Source organism: Rattus norvegicus, chromosome 7 (genome assembly GCF_036323735.1).
Source record: "Rattus norvegicus strain BN/NHsdMcwi chromosome 7, GRCr8, whole genome shotgun sequence".
NCBI classification, from domain to species: Eukaryota; Metazoa; Chordata; class Mammalia; order Rodentia; family Muridae; genus Rattus; species Rattus norvegicus.
Genome location: NC_086025.1, coordinates 130,658,191 through 130,676,666, shown reverse-complemented (window position 1 = coordinate 130,676,666; position 18,476 = coordinate 130,658,191). Strand labels below are relative to the sequence as shown.

The 18,476-nt window shown below is 45.1% G+C and overlaps 1 pseudogene; it reads left to right on the top strand.

Annotated features, from left to right (window-relative positions):
- Positions 1-1,295: 1,295 nt before the first annotated feature.
- Positions 1,296-17,554, top strand: LOC134479783 (DNA methyltransferase 1-associated protein 1-like; annotated as a pseudogene).
- Positions 17,555-18,476: the final 922 nt, after the last annotated feature.

Below are 18,476 nucleotides of genomic sequence, written 5' to 3'. Positions count from 1 at the left end.
CTCTTTAAGAGATTAGTTTGTGTCCCCTCTACGCGAATCTGTGGAGTCTCCAAGGTGACAGGCTGGCTCTGGGAAACCTTACAGTTCGAATGTGATGTTCTGGAACCTTTAGTCGCCATCTGGTGGCGCTGTTCTGGGAGGTTGTGTAATCTTCCGGACCGCACCTAGCTGACAGGCGAAGGTGTAACAGGGGTTGGTCTCGAGGGCTATCAGCCAGCTGTTTCCTGATTGATGGCATGCCTCTGCCTGGGGCTCCGGATGCCAAGCTGTGAACGCTGCCACAGCGGAGGCGTCCTCTCAAGAGAAATCCTTCCTTCCCCAAGCTTCATCACAGCAAGTAAGAAGGCAGAACATATAGATTAGAAGACAGAGCCCTAGCGAGCTGCCTTGCTCCTTTCTCACCACAAGGGGACAGTAAGAAGGCACCATGTGAGAAAACCGACTCTGAACAGACACTGAATCTTCCAGACTTCCCAACCTGTGGCATTCAGCCTTAATGGTTAGAAATCTAGAGATAATTCTCATTGTTCTTGGTACCATAACTCCCCACCCCCACCCAGCCCCTCTCCTAAGTCCTCTTGGTTTTCACTCTGAAGCTCACTGGACGAGCTCCCAGCCCTTCACTGTATCAATGAGGTAAAGTCTCCAAGTCAACGTCTCCCTAGTCTGCTGTAGGATGTTATTTGTTCTCGCTGCTAGCCCAGATAATCCGTTCTCTATAGCAAAAGTGAACTCAAAAATATTTATTATTAATGTATACGCGTGTCTCTCTCTGTGTGTGTGTGTGTGTGTGTGTGTGTGTGTGTGTGTGTGTGTGTGTGTGAGAGAGAGAGAGAGAGAGAGAGAGAGAGAGAGAGAGAGCGCAAGCATGACATGTGTGGTCATAGGATAACATAGATGTGGTGTTCCACATCTGGGGACAGAAAGAACTCAGTTCCCTTCAGGCTTTCTTGGCCTACTTCAACCATCAAAGTTCTAAAAGCACAAATCGGGTCTTGCCACTGCTGGATTAAGAATCGGAAAGTTAGCTGGCACAAGGCCTTCATTTAATCCCAGCGCTCAGGAGGCAGAGGCAGGCAGATCTCTGAGTTCGAGGCCAGCCTGGTCTAGAGTGAGCTCCAGGACAGCCAGGGCTACACAGGGATACCCTGTCTCAAAAGACAAAGCAAAACAAAACAAAAATCTGAAAGTGGTCATTGAACTTTTAATAAAATAGAGCATATTTAAAATTTTTTTTTAAATACTAATTAAAACTTTTGTATATGAGAGTTTTGCTTCTATGTATGTATGTATGTATGTATGTATGTATGTGCACCATGTGTGTTTCTTGTGCCCATGAAGGCCAGAAGAGGGCATGTGCTCCTCTAGAACTGGAATTATGGGTAATCAGGAGCCATTCAGTGGGTGCTGGAAACCCAACTTGGGGTTCTCTGTAAGAGTAGTGAGTATTCTTAACCGTGCCAGCCCCCAAATATGGCTTCCTACTTATAATCTACTAAGTTCCCACTTGATCTACCTACTGTCTATTTCTGCCACTAATGCTTGTCTATACTGTCACTGTGTCCCCAACACCCTTGCTCCTTTTCTCCTCTGTTAGCGCTGCCTTACGCTGTCTCAGGGCCTTTGTACCCACCTACACGGTCTCACCTCCCCTAGGAGAGCCGATAACTACTTCTCTTACTCACCAGACTTTTCAAAGACACTCTTTAATTTTATTCAAGCTCTCTGATATCTTCTGGCATCTTACTTCTTTGCTAGCATGTGCCTCTCTCTACCCCCCACCCCACTTGAGTATAAACCTCACGATATCAGGATCGTTGTCTCTCGTTCGTTAGGATGCTGGGAGGTGGAAAGATGAGTGGGCTCAACTCCTGGTGAGGTCATCTGTGGAGGGCACTGCAGGATTTCACATTGACATATTCCTACAGAGGAAAAACTGAGGCCTGGAAGTCATTGGGTAACTGAGGGTACATAAATGCCAGGCACAGTGCACAGCACCAGGGCTGCAAGCATGAACGAAGCAGGACTCTCGCCTTCACGTCAGCAACAGGGAGCACAAGGTCTTGTAGTCTGGCTGAATAAACGGTGGGGAGCTGTCAGGGGAAGAACAAAGCACCATGAGAAGGAATAGGCGCTTCCTGATGGGTGGTAGGGGGACATTTTGAAAAGCTTCGCACAGAGGATGCTATGTGAACGAGGCCTTCCAAGACGAATAGGACTTTTCCAGGTGTGGAAAGGGAGATAAGAGCTCGCCAAGGAGGAGAAAGCGGAGACCGAGAGACACGTTTGAAGTTGTCAGGTACTCGAGAGCGGGCTGGACTGGCACAGCATATATTAATGCTAGTATAAAAGTGAATTTGGCTAACGAGCTGGATGAATGGACTTAATTTTCTCAGTGAATGAATTTCCGATCTATCTCCAAGAGTCAGTGGAAGTTTTCTCTGGCTCAGATAGGCTCTTTCGGGCTTTGTGTGCTTTTCTTTAATTAGCCTCTCGATTGGAAAGAACCGTGACTGATGGCAGCTTGTGGAAGGGGAGACAAGGCAGGGTGAACTCACACACCTGCCTGTGTGCTTGCTTGCTGTGCTGAATGTGTGGTTGATGGCTGGTCAGAAAAGCCTTTCACCCAACGGCATGGGTCGGGCAAACTATGTTGAGTCCAAACTGACTTAAACCTGTTGTCCTTGTCCTTGGAAGCTGGTCGTCTTCTTCACTGGGTTCCCAACCTGCTCAGACCTGGGTCCCTTCACAGCACCAAGCATGCATGACCCCCGAGACTTTGTTACCTGAAAGTGAGGCCTACAGCCCATAGGTGTAAGGGGTCTTTTGAGGCTCATATAGGTTCTGTCCTCATATAGTCAGTCAAGAGATTGGTACTTTCAGTCAACTGAGGAAGATGTTGGTGGTTAGGGCACCCATCCCGAACCATGTACACACGACACCCCTCACAGAGAGATAGACTCCAGTGAGGGATCTCGAACTGAACCAGGCAAGATGCTCTTTGTGGGTTGGTTTGTTTTAAGTGACAGCAGGGACCTGACTGGATGAGGCAAGAGTCAGGCTCTCTGAAATTCCCATAGAAGGAAACAACCCACTCTTGAGAACAAACCTTAGAAAGGTGGGCTTCTTTTGAGCGAGAACTGGGGAGTAGGCCATCTTGGATGAGGAAGCAATTGGATGTCGGCCTGCTCTAATCCAGGATCCTAGCTCTGTAGGATTAAAGAATGAACTCTCTCCTGTCTTCCCTCATTCAGAGCATCCCGGATTCGGTTTATCTTTTTCATGTATGTACCAGGGCATTCATTTCTTAGTTTTCCCCCCATGTATGAAATATTAGCTCCTTTCAAATAGCAATCCTGTTTGCTTACTGTGTTCACCCACTGTCTTAGTTAGGGTTTTACTGCTGTGAACAGACACCATCACCAAGGCAACTCTTATAAAGGACAATATTTAATTGTGGCTGCCTTACAGGTTCAGAGGTTCAGTCCATTATCACCAAGGCAGGAGCATGACAGCATCCAGGCAGGCATGGTGCAGGGGGATGCTGAGAGTTCTACATCTTTACTGAAAGGAAATCAGGAACAGACTCAGCACCCTCAGGCAGCTAGAAGGAGGGTCTCCAGGACCACCCCCACAGTGACACACTTCCTTCAACAAGGCCACACCTTCTAATAGTGCCACTCCCTGGCCAAGCATATGCAAACCCTCACTCCAGGGAAAGACTGTTTCTCCCACTCTTAGCATTCCTCAGTTATCTGTAGTCTCTGTGTAGGGTTGAGACCTTGGGGGCTTTCCCCCCCATCCGTTTTGGTGTTTGGCGTTTTAGCAATAGAAAGCAAACTCAAACAGCCCGTGGGAGAAGTTGTAGTTTATCACTGGGTGCGAACACACCCTGTACTACAGGATGGGGAGGAACTCCATGAAATGGTGAGAGGGGTGTAGGGGGGCTGGGCCATCCAACTCACAAAGCGAGACGCACCTCGGCAGACTAACTAGAACCATCTAGTTCTGCTCATGACCCAAATCAACAAGGTGACTGAAGGAGGGACCCTGGTGATGACGTCCGCATTGACCTGGCACCGGAAGGATGTCCCCAGAGTCTCTTGCCTCCAGCAGCCCTTGTTCATTTGTCTACGGCTCAGAGCAGGGCTTTTCATCCGAGTGGGGCTACAGCCCTGCAGCAGTAGGCACACTGGTTGGGGATGCTGGCGAATGTGACGATCTGTCCTGGTGGAGAACCACTTTTTCTCGTTTAGAGTCTGGGTCACGTCCTGGAGGAAGAACCCCAGCCCTTTGCCTGCTGTCCGTTCCGATTTCACGCTTCTTCCCGCCGTGCTATCTAAATTAAATCTCTACTTCACTTGGGAGCCCTCTGGCTTTTAGGTCCTATTTTTGGAATAGTATTCAAGGCGAGAATTTACTGAAAAGGGGGCTCCAGGGCTCATGCCACTGTCTGGGCTTCTGAGGCTCGCTCTCCTCTGCACGCTCAGCCAGATATGTGTGGCTTTGAGGATCCTTCCTCTCTCCTGCTGTGGGGAAATTGTTCAGTCACAGACACTAGTTGGTGTCTTTAAGGTGGCACCCAGTAGCAGACTGGTGCCTCTCCCACCACAGGCTCTGAAGCCACAACCTCGGTAACAACCTTGTCAAGTCTTTCTGGCTTCCTTTTGGATGAGTAGATTGAATCACGACAAAGGAAGGTCGGCTAGGAGGAGGAGTGAATGGGGAGGTCAGGTTTGTATGTGATATTGAGCAAGCTGGGAAAGGCTAGCCGCTACCAGCCTGACCCTGGGCTCTTGGGCTCTGACACTATGCGCAGTAATATTTGTTGAAAGAGCTGTGGGGAGGAACTGCCGATACTCCCACAGGCAGTGAGGGCAGAGACCTCCCTATGGTGCCGATTAGACCTGACGGACGGAGAGTATAGCGGGACTCAGCACGCCTGACTTGATTTCCCCTTGGAGAACTCATGCCCAGATGCCTCTGATGGGATGAGCGTGGCTCCCATGGGGTTAGGGCGGGATTAAGCACTGAAACTCAGGTAGGTACATGGGGAAACACTTTCTTTGGCTACCTTATGCCGACTTAGACCGTTTGCTATGAGTCCATGTCTTGGTGCTACTGTGATTCCCTCTTGGGATTCCCAAACTGGGGCCATCTGCTGTGTCTCTGACTCCCTGTCTTAGTCTATTTCCTGCTACAGTAGCAGAGACTAAGTGATTTATTACCAGAAGATTATTTGGTTCACTCTTACGGAGGCTATGAGTCCATAGTGATGATGTCACGTGGCCGGAGCGCATTAAACAGTGACAGAGCATGCGCTCAGCCTCATAGTTGGGCAGAGCCCGTTAGACAGTGATAGAGCATGCGCTCAGCCTCATAGTCGATCAGAGCGCCTTAGATGGTGACAGAGCATGTGCTCAGCCTCAAAGTAGGCCAGAGCGCATTAGATGGTGATAAAGCATGTGCTTAGCCTCACGGTTGGCATCGGTCCTTGGGCTCATGTAAATTATCATTGTGTCTGTTCCTTGTTTGGACTTGCATTGCCCTGGTGGCTAGTGAGCTTGAAGTCTTCATGTTTATTAGACATTTTTGTTTCGTCTCTTGAGAATTCTCTGTATCGTTAGCTCATTCATTGTGTTTATTTAATGTTGTCTTGTTTAGTTTTTTTGTTTTTGTTTTTGAGTTCCTTGTATATTCTAGATATAATACTCTGCCACATATATAGCTAGCGAAGATTGTCTCCCATTCCGTAGGCTGCCTCTCTGCTCAGTTGATTGCTTCCTTCGCGGTGCAACAGCTTTTTAATTTCATACACGCTCACCTGTCAGTTGCTGGCATTATTTCCTGAGGGAAGTGAGCCCTAGTCAGACAGTTCTTGTCTCTACTTATAACCCGGAAGTGTTTCTCCTACTTCTTCCTCTAACAGTTTCAGAGTTTCAAGCCTTAGATTCAGGTCTTTGATCCATCTGGAGATGAGATTTTTGTACAGGGCGAGACAGAGGAAATTAGTCTTCTTCTCTAATGTGGGTGTCCAGTTTTCGGCACCATTTGTGGAAGATTTGTCTTTTATTTACTCTGTGTGTGTGTGTGTGTGTGTGTGTGTGTGTGTGTGTGTGTGTGTGTTACAAAAATCAGGCAGCTGCCGGTGTGTTCTAATCTGGGTCTTCTCTTGTATCCCACTGACCTGTGTATCTGTTTTGTGCCAGCGTCATGCTGTTTTTGGTAGTATGACTCGGCAGTATGATTTAAAATCAGGCATGCCGATACCTCCAGTGTTTTTCTTTTTGCTCCAAAATACTTTGGCTATCCAGGGTCTTTTGTGTTTCCATATATGAATGCTAATTTTTTGTATCCATGAAGAATGGCATTAGAATTTTTATGGGATTGTATTACATTTGTAAGAAGCCTTTATCAAAACATTAGTTCTTATAATCTGTAAGTATGGGAGGTCTTTTCATCTTCTAGTGTCTTTAAATTGTGTGTGTGTGTGTGTGTGTGTGTGTTTAAAGTTTTCATTGTAGAGGTCTTTTACTACCTTGACTAAGTTTATCAGGTATATTTCTTATTTAAAATTTTTATACAATATATTTTGATCGAATTCTTTCCCCTCCTTTAGTTCCTCTCGGCTCCTCTCCAGTTCCTTCTCTACCCACCCACCTTCATATTCATATTCTCTCTCTCTCTCTCTCTCTCTCTCTCTCTCTCTCTTTCTCTCTCTCTCTTTCATACACACACACACACACACACACACACACACACACACCAAAAACTAAAACCAAAATACCCAACAAATAAACCCAAACATGAAAAACAAAAAGAAAACTAAAATTTAAAATCAAAGCAAAGTGAAATCAAAACAAAAAGCAAACACAAATACACTAATATGGAGTTCGCTTAATGTTGGCCAACTACTCCTAGGTATGGCACCTCCCCTGGAGTGTGGTCCGTATACACAGCAACACTCCATTGGGGAAAACTGATTTTTCCTTCACAGTAAGCATCCTTACTAAGAGCTTCTTGGTTCTGGGTGGGGCTCTGTGCCCACTTCCTCTTGTTGGTGTTAGATTTTGACTGATTTGAACCTCTGCAGGTTTTGTGTGCTGTCACAGTCTCTATGAGTTCATATCCTCTTGTGTCAGGAGGATGCTCTTCCCTTGGATCATCCGTCTCCTCTGGCTTGTACGATCTTCCAGCCTTCTCTTCTGCCTACTTCCCTGAACCCTGAGGGGAGGAAGTCAATGGAGGTATTTCATTAAGCACTGAGTGTTCAAGGACTCTGACTCTCCCAGAGTGTCCAGTAGCAAGTCTCTGTGTTGATTACCATTGAGTACAAGAAGAAGCTCCTCTGAGGGTTGATGGAGGTTCTGATCTATGTGTCTAGCAATATGTCCCAGGAGTCATTTTATTGCTATGTTCCTTTAACAGAATAACAGTAGTAGGTTTTCCCTAGGCTTAGATACTTGGCCAATGCTGTGTATAGATTCCATATCATGGAGTGGGCCCTAAATCCAATTTAAAAAAAAAAAAGGTTGGTTACTCTGGTAACATTGTTGCCACTATTTCTTGCCGGCAGGTCTCTGTGGTGGGCTCAGGGCTTTTGTTTTTAGGTGAATTGTTGCAGTGAGTTTTTGCTTCACTGCTTTAACTCCTGGGGATTACACATGTGCACTCTCCCAGGAGCTATCTTTTGAGCTGGATGAAAGATGTTTACATTAACTTACTTTTAAAATCTCTTTGCTACCTCAAAGGCTGAGCACTCCTAAACCTTCCTCTGTTACCCCAGGCCCAATCAGGGAAGTGACCAGTGGCCACTTATCCAAAATCTCACATGGCTAGTTGGCTTTATCTCCTGTCACTACAGTGTCCCATTCTTCTTCCCCGAGTTATGGCAATACTGTTCCATTCCTTTGTCCTCATCCACACAATTCTATGTGTCCCCATCCCGTGCCCAGCTATTGGCCGTTGCATCTTTATTGATTGATCAAAAACCAATTGAGGACAAGGACCTTCAGCATCTGGACACGTAGACTCCCAATTGAATCAAAGCCTTAGAACCAATCTCCAACAAAATTGATTACCTTTCTCCTCTGGTAGTGTGAAAAATACCTTCCAGCACCACGAATACTACCCAGTAGTGGTGAAGCTTCTAGATGGGCACCAGCTTGGTTTCTCCATGTTCAATGACAAAGGTAAATGGTGTCTTCAGCCTTAGGGCTTACCATCAGTGAAGACAGTAACCTGGGCAGTAGTCTATCATGCTGGGTGGTCATGGGGTCTGTGGGATTCCTTTGGCCAACAGCTCAACAAGATATGGCCTGGCATTGGAGGCTTAACTTGGTAGTATCAGATGTCTAGTTGGGGCATCATCTCCCCCATTATATGATGAGGTGGAAACTTTTTTTTAAAAGTCAGTTATGTCAAATGATATTTTGTTGAGACACACAGGTAAAGACATTGGGTTATAACAGATGCCTAAAAATATTTTTTCTGAAGTTGGCACAGGTGAAAGGATGTTTTGATAAAGCAGATACATAAAAAATATTTTGTTAAAACAGGTACAGATAAAAGATGTTTTGCTGAAGTAAAAACACAAAGGGACACATGATGCTAAGGAAAAAATATAAATATAACCCAACAGACAATAGACGATCTTGGTACGACTTTCTATTCCTTACTGGTCACTGTTTGTCACTTCATTAAAAACAAACACTAAAAACCCAGAAAACTTCTAATGGTGTTCTGATGGGTTCCTGCCACTTCTGTTTACTCTGGCTGATTGACAAAATGAAGCAAAAGTTTCTAGATATGTTGGCTGGTACAGACTCACACAGAGTTTTACGAAGACAGAATCATGGGTGTTTTGCTAAGACTCATAAGAGGACACGTAATGTTTAGAGGAATTATAAATAGGACTCAGTGGACAATGACAACTGGCTTTGCAACACTTCGTTGGTCTCATGTCTTCACTGATCCTTGAGAGAGGCACTACAGAAAGCTCCTCCTGACATCCCTGATGGTCCTGCTCACTCCCGCTGATCCCTGCTGGTTCGGTGGAGGCCTGGTGGTTTCAACCAGGTTGCGCCACCACAGCTGATTCGTGTTTTCTATCCTGACACTACTAAACTCGACTACTGATATCCTGACAGTTGGAGATTGAAAGAGCCCCAAGAAACTACTTCTAAACAACATACAACAGAGAGCCTTGCACTCCTTCTAGATGCCATTACTAATTTGTAATTAAATTTGTAATCAGAACTAAACCGCTGATATCCTGACAGCCCAGATTGGATTTGTTCCCCCCAAAAAACTATTTCTAAACAAGTTTATTTCTCCTACATCCTAATAATCTTTCTTTTCTACTACCTTTGGTGGACAGTGGGCTAAAAGAGTGGTTAAAACATTTAAGAGCCCTTATTAAAAGCAGGTTTTAAAGAATCTAAACCTACCACATGTCAACTCCATTTAAAGTGCTTTCACGAGTTTTCTTTTCGCCGGTCTTCAGAGAGATAATCTGAGGAGTGGGCTACAGCCGGAGTACTCAGGTAGTGACCCTTGACCTCGGGGTGCTACGTCATCCCTCAGCTGTGATGGCTACCGGCACAGATGTAAGAGACGTTCTAGAATTCGGGGGTCCAGAGGGAGATGCCGCTTCTGGGACCATCAGCAAAAAGGATATTATCAACCCGGACAAGAAAAAGTCCAAAAAGTCCTCAGAGACGCTGACCTTCAAAAGGTCTGAGGGAACACATCGGGAGGTCTGTGCTTTGCTTTACTCTGACAAAAAGGTGACGCTGGTCAGGGGTATTGAACAGTGAAGGCCAAATTGGTATCCAAGAAGGTTCGACCTTGGAAGTAAATGCCATTTACCAACCCAGCTCGAAAGGATGGTGCTCTGTTTTTCCACTGACGCCAGAGGAGGGCAAGGACTACCCTTTCGCCAGGCTCACTAAGACAGTGCAGGCGCCAGTTTACTCAGAGCAGGAGGACCAACTCTACCTTCATGATGATGCCCGGACTAAGGCAGAGACTGACCATCTCTTTGACCCCAGCCGCCGATTGACCTGCACTTTGTAGTTATTCACGATCGGTATGACCACCAGCAGCTCAAGAAGCGTCCTGCGGAGGACCTGAAAGAGAGGTACTACCACGTTTGTGCCAAGCTTGCCAACGTGAGGGCTGTGCCAGGTACAGATCTCAAGATACCAGGATTTGATGCTGGGCATGAGAGACGGCGGAAGGAACAACCGAAGCCACTTTACAACCGAACCCCAGAGCAGGCGGCAGAGGAGGAGTGCCTGCTACAGGAGCTTCTTAAGATCGAGGCCCGGAAAAAGAGCGGGAGAAGCGCAGCCAAGACCTGCAGGAGACACCACTACAGAGCAGTGGCGCACAGAACGCAAGGCTTCCAAGAAGCTACCCCAGAAGAAGGAGGCTAAGAATTGGGCTGTTCCTGAGATGCAGGCATCAAGTTTCCAGATTTTAAGTCAGCAGAGGTGACCTTCTGGAGCCAGAGGATGAAGCGGCCCAGCCCTGTGGGTCAGAAGATCAAGGCTCTGGAACGGACGCTGCTGGAACTTGGTGTGGAGCTGAGCCCTACCTCCATAGAGGAGCTGGTGCTCATGTTCAATGAGCTGCGGAGCGACCTGCTGTTACTCTACGAGTTCGAGCAGGCCTGTGCCAACTGTGAATATGAGCTGCAGATGCGATGGCACCGGCACGAGGCCCCGACTCCGGCAGGAGTGCTGGGGGAGGGGGCCCTGCCACACCAGCAGTGGGACCAACCCCAGCTTTTACTGAGCCAACAGTGTCTGAATCTAGACTTAGTCTTGACCCTAGCAAGGACACCATCATTGATGTCGTGGGTGCACCGCTCACACCCAATTTGCGGAAACGATGGGAATCGGCCTCCGGCTCATCTGTGAAGAAAGCCAAGAAACCATAAAGGGCCGTCAGAGTTGGTGGTACGGTGTAAACAGAGCTGTTAAGTTGTACTGAATAAACAGTGCTTTCATATATGTATAGTTTAGGATGTTTCTGCAAGGGTAGGTTCTCCTGTGATTTCTCACCGTCCCTCTCCGTGTTCCCTCCTTCGCTCCGCCCTCCCGAATCTGTCTCCCTATATAATTCTATTATTTTTTCTCAAAAAGCTAGATCCGTGTATTATAATACAAAACATACAATATTTGTCTTTTGGGGTCTGGTTACCTCACTCAGGATATTGTTACTGGCTCCATCCATTTACCTATACACATTATTTTCTTAAAAGATTTATTTATTTTATGTATATGGGTACACTGTTGCTGTCTTCAGACATCAGAAGAGGGCATTGGATCCCATTACAGACGGTCCTGAGCCACCATGTGGTTTCTGGGACCTCTGGAGGAGCAGTCAATGCTCTTAACCGCTGAGCCATCTCTCCAGCCCTACATTTCATTTTCTTAACAGCTGAATCGTATCCTACTGTCTAAGTGTATCACATTCCGATTGCCTGATCATCAGTTGATGGACATCCAGGTCGTTCCCAGTTTCGGGCGATTACAATATAGAGCAGCGATGAACCCAGCTGAGCAAGTGTCTCTCCAGTAGGGTGAAACATCCTTGGTAGATGCCCAAGAGCAAAAGAGCGGGATCTTGAGGTAGATCTATTCTCATCTTTCTGATTTCCATGGCGGGCTTGTTGTAAACTACCTTTTTGTAAGTTAAGGTATGTGTCTTTTTTTTTTGGTTCTTTTTTTCGGAGCTGGGGACTGAACCCAGGGCCTTGCGCTTCCTAGGTAAGCGCTCTACCACTGAGCTAAATCCCCAGCCCCAAGGTATGTGTCTTATACCCTTGATTTCCCCAGGACTTTTATCACGAAGGGGTGTTGGATTTTTGTTAAAGGCCTTTTCTGCAACTAATGAGACGACCATGTGGTTTTTATCTTTCAGTCTGTCTCTGTGGTGGGTTAAATTTGTACTCGTTGAACTATCCCTGAATCTCTGAGATGAAACCAACTCGACCATGTTGGATGATCTTTTTGATGTGTTCTTGGATCCAGTTTGCAAGTTCTTTATTGGGAACTTTTGTATCTATGTTCATGAGGAAATTGATGCAATTTTTCTTTTTTTTGTCAGGTCTGTGTGTGGTTTTAGTTTCAGGGAGGTAGTGGCTTTGTGAAAAGAATTAGGGAATGTGGAGTTTTTTGAAAAGTGTTGATTCTAGTTCTTCTTTGAAAGTCTGGTAGAATTCTGTACTGAATCCATTTGGCCCTGAGATTTTATTTTATTTTTTTTCCAGTTGGGAGAGTTTTAGTTCCCCTTTCTATTTCACAGGAAGTTATGAATCTGTTTAAATTATTTACTTCATCTTGATTTAACTTTGACAGGTTGTGTATATCAAGAAATTTACTCATTTCTTTTAGGTTTTCCAGTTTGGTGGAGTGCAGATTTTTATATTTTTGGTTGTGAGCCTAGCCTTTAACGGCTGAGCCATCTCTCCAGCCCGAGTGCAGATTTTTAAAGTATGTTCTTGTCACTCTCTGAACGTTCTCGGTGTCTGTCTGTTGTAATGTCTCCCCTTTCATACCTAATTTTATTAACTTGGATCATCTTTCTCCGTCTTTTGGTTAATTTGGCTAAAGGTTTGTCAATCTTGTTGATCTTTTCAAAGAACCAAGTCTTTATTTAATTGATACATTGCATTGTTTCTATGTTTCTATTTCATTGACTTTAGCACCAAGTTTGATTATTTCTTTCCCACTATTCTTTTTGGATTTTAATCCTTCCTGTTTCTCTAGAGTGTGTTATTAATGTGAAATTATCCAGGTTTAAAATTTTAATTGTGTGGGGTTTTGTTTGATTTTGTTTGTTTGTTTGTTTTGTTGTTTTTTGTTTTGTTTTGTTTTGTTAGACCCGTGGTGCTGTGAACTGCCTTCATTATGTCCCATAGGTTAGGTATGTCCTACGTTTTCACTTTCACTTCATTCAAAAAAGTTTTACATTCCCTTCTTGGTTTTTGTCTCGACACAATTTGTTTCCAGTAGTGGGTTGTTCATTTTCCATGAGTTTGTATACTTTCCGCCATTTCTAGTGGTGATGTTCAGCGTCTTTAGTGGATGGCGGTCCACGTTAGTGGATGGGCTGCCATGGGTTATTTCGCTGTTTTTTTTTTTTTTTTAACTTGCTTTGTGTTAATGTGTGATCAGTTTTGGAGACAGTTCCATGGGCTGCTGAGGAAGAGTAGTGTTTGGGCGAAGTGCTCTGCAGATGTCTACTAGGACCCTTTGATTTATGACACTATTTAACACGGGCATTTCTCTGTCTAGTTTTTGTCTGGATGATCTGTCTGTTAACAAGAGTGAGGTATTGAAATCTTCCACTATCACTGTGTAAGGCTCAGTGTGTGATTTTCGTTGTAGCAATGTGTCTTTTATGAATCTGATACACTTTCCTTTGATGCATAAAATTTAGAATTGTGATATCATCTTGGTGGATTTTTCCTTTGATGAGTGTCCTCCCTTATCTCTTCTGACTGGTGTTGGTTTGAAGTCTGTTGTTTCAGATATTTTAAAGGCTATACTTGCCAACTTCTAGGGTCTGTTGGCTGAGAATACATTTTTCCATTCTTTTACCCAAAGATGAAAAAATGTTCCCAAAGAATTCCTCTCTCAAGACACTTGGTATCAACTAAGACCCAGAGTTGAAGCTCAGCCTAGGGACAAGGTCTGTTGCCTTTCCCACCTGAGTGTCTCTCCCTTCGCTGGACTAAGCAGTAAACAGGAGCAACTAATTGAAGGAAGGAGCGAGAAGTTCCCCTTGAATTTGGAGACAAACAAAATCCACCCGCTTGTTAAACTAACCTTCTGCCACATTGTAACACCAGTCCTGCTTTGGAGAATAAGATGTTTAAAGGCTACAGTTTCTCCTTGGAACTTTCTGCAGGCTACAATCCCACAATTACAACACGTAAGATGGCTCTACATGCTAGGGGTTACTTTCCCCACTGGCCGGTTACTTTCCAAAGACTAGGTTCTTCAGATTTCCCCTCACTCACAGAACTTCCATCAGCTCGGCAGGAGGAGGCCTGAAAACAGAACGCTGTCGAGATGGAGAAAAAACACTTCCAATTTTGACACCAGCAAGTATGGACAAGATTCATGCCTGCTCTAAGGTCAATTTACCTGTAGTGAAAAGTATTTAATTGACCTGAATGCTTGAATAATGGGTCTGAGGCTGTTTCCTTGGGGGTGGGAACTGCTGAATGAGATGAAGACCCGGATCTGGGGAGAAAACTCCACCTTACAGTCATAACATTGCCTCACACTAGTGACGTCACTTTAGAATAAAGTTGATACACGGACACACAGCACTCCGTTAGAGTGAGATTTTGGATAAGAATTGGGATGTATTTATTAGGATATATTCATGCTACAGGGTTATTTGCTACTCACCATTAGATCCATACACATTCAACTTCAGACAAATAATACTTGTTTCTGGAATAAATATAATTCAAGTATTACTCATTACCTGAAATTCTAATTTAGCCAGACGTTCTGTGTCCATCACTCACTCCCCATATTGGACTGTAACGTCCCCATCCCCACCCCGAGAGAGACCTTAGCACAACTGACTCCATGATGGACGTATCATTCAGGCTAAAACTCACCATGTAGACAAGCACCAGGAGCCAAAACTAAACAAAGGCCTAATCTACCAGAACTAGGTCCACAGTTCTGGGAATCTCTCAAAACGTACTAACCTTGCCTTTATTACTTCTGTAGTTCTGCTTTGCCTAAATGTTCTTGATAGTGTAAGTATGTTACCCCAGAACATGGTTTTTGTGCTTAAAAACATGTTTACGTGCACAAAAACATGTTTTGTGTTTAAAAGCTCACCTTGAGAAAGGCTTGGCACTACACTGGCATACTGAACACCCAAGGTGGTTTCTAGTAAATACTTTCTATTGGCTTAAATCCAAATCCCGGCAGTCTTCTCTGATGACCGCCCCACAATAGGACAGTTCTACTTTGGGTAAGACATCCAAACTCTCAAAGTTTCAAATTCTTCATTTGAGGCATTGGGCATAATCACAATTGCCTTACAGAGCTGAGAAATAGATCATGCAAGAATGAGAGCCAAGAAACAGATCAGGGAAGATAGCCAGGAAACAGATCAGGCAAGGTTAAAATAGTTACAATGATCCAGGTCCCGTGGCCCTGTGCATTCCAGATCATGATTTAACCATGTCTACATAGAATGAAACAAACCCTGTTTGTACTGGCTGGTTTTATGTGTCAATTTGACACAAGCTGGAGTTGTCACAGAGAAAGGAGCCTCCCTTGAGGAAATGCCTCCATGAGATCCATATAAGACATTTTCTCAATTAGTGATCAAGGGTGGTAGGGCTGAGCCTATTGTGAATTGTGCCATCCCTGGGCTGGTTGTCCTGGGTTCTATAAGAAAGCAAGCTGAGCAAACAAGGGGAAGCAAGCCAGTAAGCAGCACCCCTTCATGGCCCCTGCATCAGCTCCTGCCTCCAAGTTCCTGCCCTGTGTGAGTTCCTGTCCTGACTTCCTTTGGTGATGAGCAGCAATGTGGAAGTGTAAGCTGAATAAACCCTTTCCTCCTCAACTTGCTTCTTGGTCATGATTCTTTGTACAGGAATAGAAACCTCAACTAAGACAAATTGGTACCACAAGTGAGGATTTCTGTGACAACCTGACCATGTTTTGGGGAAGACTGTGGAAGGACTTTGGAACTTTGAGCTAGAAGAGCCATTGGGAGGTTAAGAGCTCTGTGGGGTGTTCCACAGAAACTTGGAAGATAATGTTGAGAACAATGCAGAAGATGGAGGCCTGACTTGTGAAATTTCAGAGGGAAGATTAAAGACTTTTATCAAGGCTGATGCTGTCTTGATTGTGAACATTTTGTGGTTTTGGTTAGCTGGGGCTGAAGAATCAGCTGTGATTAACAAGATACCAGAACTACTGAAGCAGAATCTTTGCACTGCTGGGACTATTGATGCTGGTCAGCTGGAGCTAAGAAATTAGTGAGACCAGCATCATTGAGGTGAAATCTTCTGGGAAGTGTTTTCTGAGAACACAGAGGTTGTGATCCAGAGAAAGCTAAGGTGGTATACCTCATGCTGCAGCTGTCCTTGGTAATGTGTAAGAGTCACCCAGGTGGCACTGGTTTTGAAGGCATGAAGGGGTCATGAGGAGCAGCTGAGGCTGGGCACTGCGAGAGGCCATGGAAGGCCATTGGTGAAGGTGCAGCCTCAGTTGTAGTTGATGGCCCAGGACTGAAGGGTTCACGTAAAGGAGTTGAGACTTGGCACCATGAAGAGAGCCTGTGAGAGGCTATTGGTGAAGCCTAGTTGCAGTGGAAGGCCCCAGTGTATTGGAGATGCCAGGACCATGGGATGATCACCAAGAACAGCAGCAGCAGTGGAGAACAGGCAGCTGAGGTCTAGAAGACAAGGTGTATGCTACAAAGGGCAGAGCCACAGAAGTGACATAAGCCGTTGGAGGAGCCCACAAGACCTTGAGTGAATCCTAGACGTTGGACAATTAGGGTTTGATTTTGCCTTTGATTGTGACTGTGCCTTGATATTTTTCCCTTTTGAAGTAAGAAAGTATTTGAGTAGAGCCCACAGTTAAAAGACTTTGAATTTCAAAAGAAATTGGATATTTTAAAGGGATTGGAAAGTTTTTTTTAAAAAGATGTATTTATTTATTACATATGAGTACACTGTAGCTGTCTTCAGACACACCAGAAGAGGACATTGGATCCCATTACAGATGGTTGTGAGCCACCATGTGGTTGCTGGGAATTGAACTCAGGACCTGTGGAAGAGCAGTCAGTGCCCTTAATCACTGAGCCATCTCTCCAGCTCGATTGAAATTTTAATATGTAAGAATTTGTAAAGACTGGCACTTTTAAAGTTATTAGATCTTGGGGAAGAATAAGAAAGTAAGGGTTGAGGCTTAATAGTGTTGTGTTTATGTCAAACTGACAAGGGGTCAGTTGTACTGGCTGGTTTTGTGTGTCAACTTGACACAACCTGGAGTTATCACAAAGAAAGAAGCCCCCTTTGAAGAATACCTCCATGAGATCCAACTATAAGGCATTTTCTCAATTAGTGATCAAGGTGGAAGGGCCCATTGCAGGTGGTGCCATTCCTGGGCTGGTTCTATAAGAAAGCAAGCTGAGGGCTGGAGAGACGGCCCAGTGGTTAAGAGCACTGACTGCTCTTCCAGAGGTCCTGAGTTCAGTACCCAGTAACCACACATGGTGGTTCACAACCATCTGTAATGGGATCCGATGCCCTCTTCTGGTGTGTCGGAAGACAGCTAAAGTGTACCTATATTTAATAAATAAATAAATCTTAAGAAAGAAAGAAAGAAGAGAGAGAGAGAGAGAGAGAGAGAGAGAGAGAGAGAGAGAGAGAGAGAGAGAAAGCAAGCAAGCAGGCTGAGGAAGCCAGGGGAAGCAAGCCAGTAAACATCACCCTTCTATGGCCTCTGCATCAGCTCCTGCCTCCAAGTTCCTGCCCTGTGTGAGTTCTTTTCCTGACTTCCTTTGGTGATGAACAGCAATGTGGAAGTGTAAGCTGGATTAAACCCTTTCCTCCCCAACTTGCTTCTTGGTCATGATGTTTTGTGCAGGAATAGAAACCCTGACTAAGACGCTGCTTTTAATGGTTTTACTGAGATATGTGCTCTTGAATACACATCAAGTGGGATGGTGACATCTGTCACATAGTGTTCTGTGGTTTACATGAGTTAACAAATGCAAAGAGCTTAGCCCTGAACCTGGTATGCTAAAAACACCCAGACAGTGCTAGTCAGTCAAATACCCAGACAGTGTTAGTCAGTCAAATACCCAGACAGTGCTAGTCAGTCAAATACCCAGTCAGTGCTAGTCAGTCAAATACCTAGCCAGTGCTAGAATTACTACCGCAGCTGTGCATTTATGGTGTGATAGTATCAGAACGAATCCAGGAGATTTAGAAATGGATCTGAACCAAGGTTGATTTATTGAGGGCTGGGTGCTGTTGGCAATGTGTTTTGCCTCTACTTGGTTATCAGAAGGGGACAAGGGCTGTCAAAGTGTATCTGGGGAGGACATGTACAGGGCTTTCCCCGCCGAGGATGTTAAGAGACAAAAATAACACCTTCATAAGCATGTTTGAGGAGCCTAGAATCTTCTTGCAGATTTCAGTCTATTTCTATAAACTCAGAAGAAACCAACAGCTGATGCCTGATTTACTGCAGGCGAAAACATCCTTCGTAAACAAACCACGGCCTGAAGCTGCCTCAGATGAATTGACAGCCCGAGGCTACAACGCTCCCTGTTTATTAAACGAAATAGGCCCAATCTAGGTCATAGCATTAGCGACTGGGGAGCGGCCTCGCCAGATTTCTCTAGATCCCTGAGCTCAGAGGCAGATAAAAGAATTAGTCAAGCAAAGCCTGGAAGAGGGCTTCCTG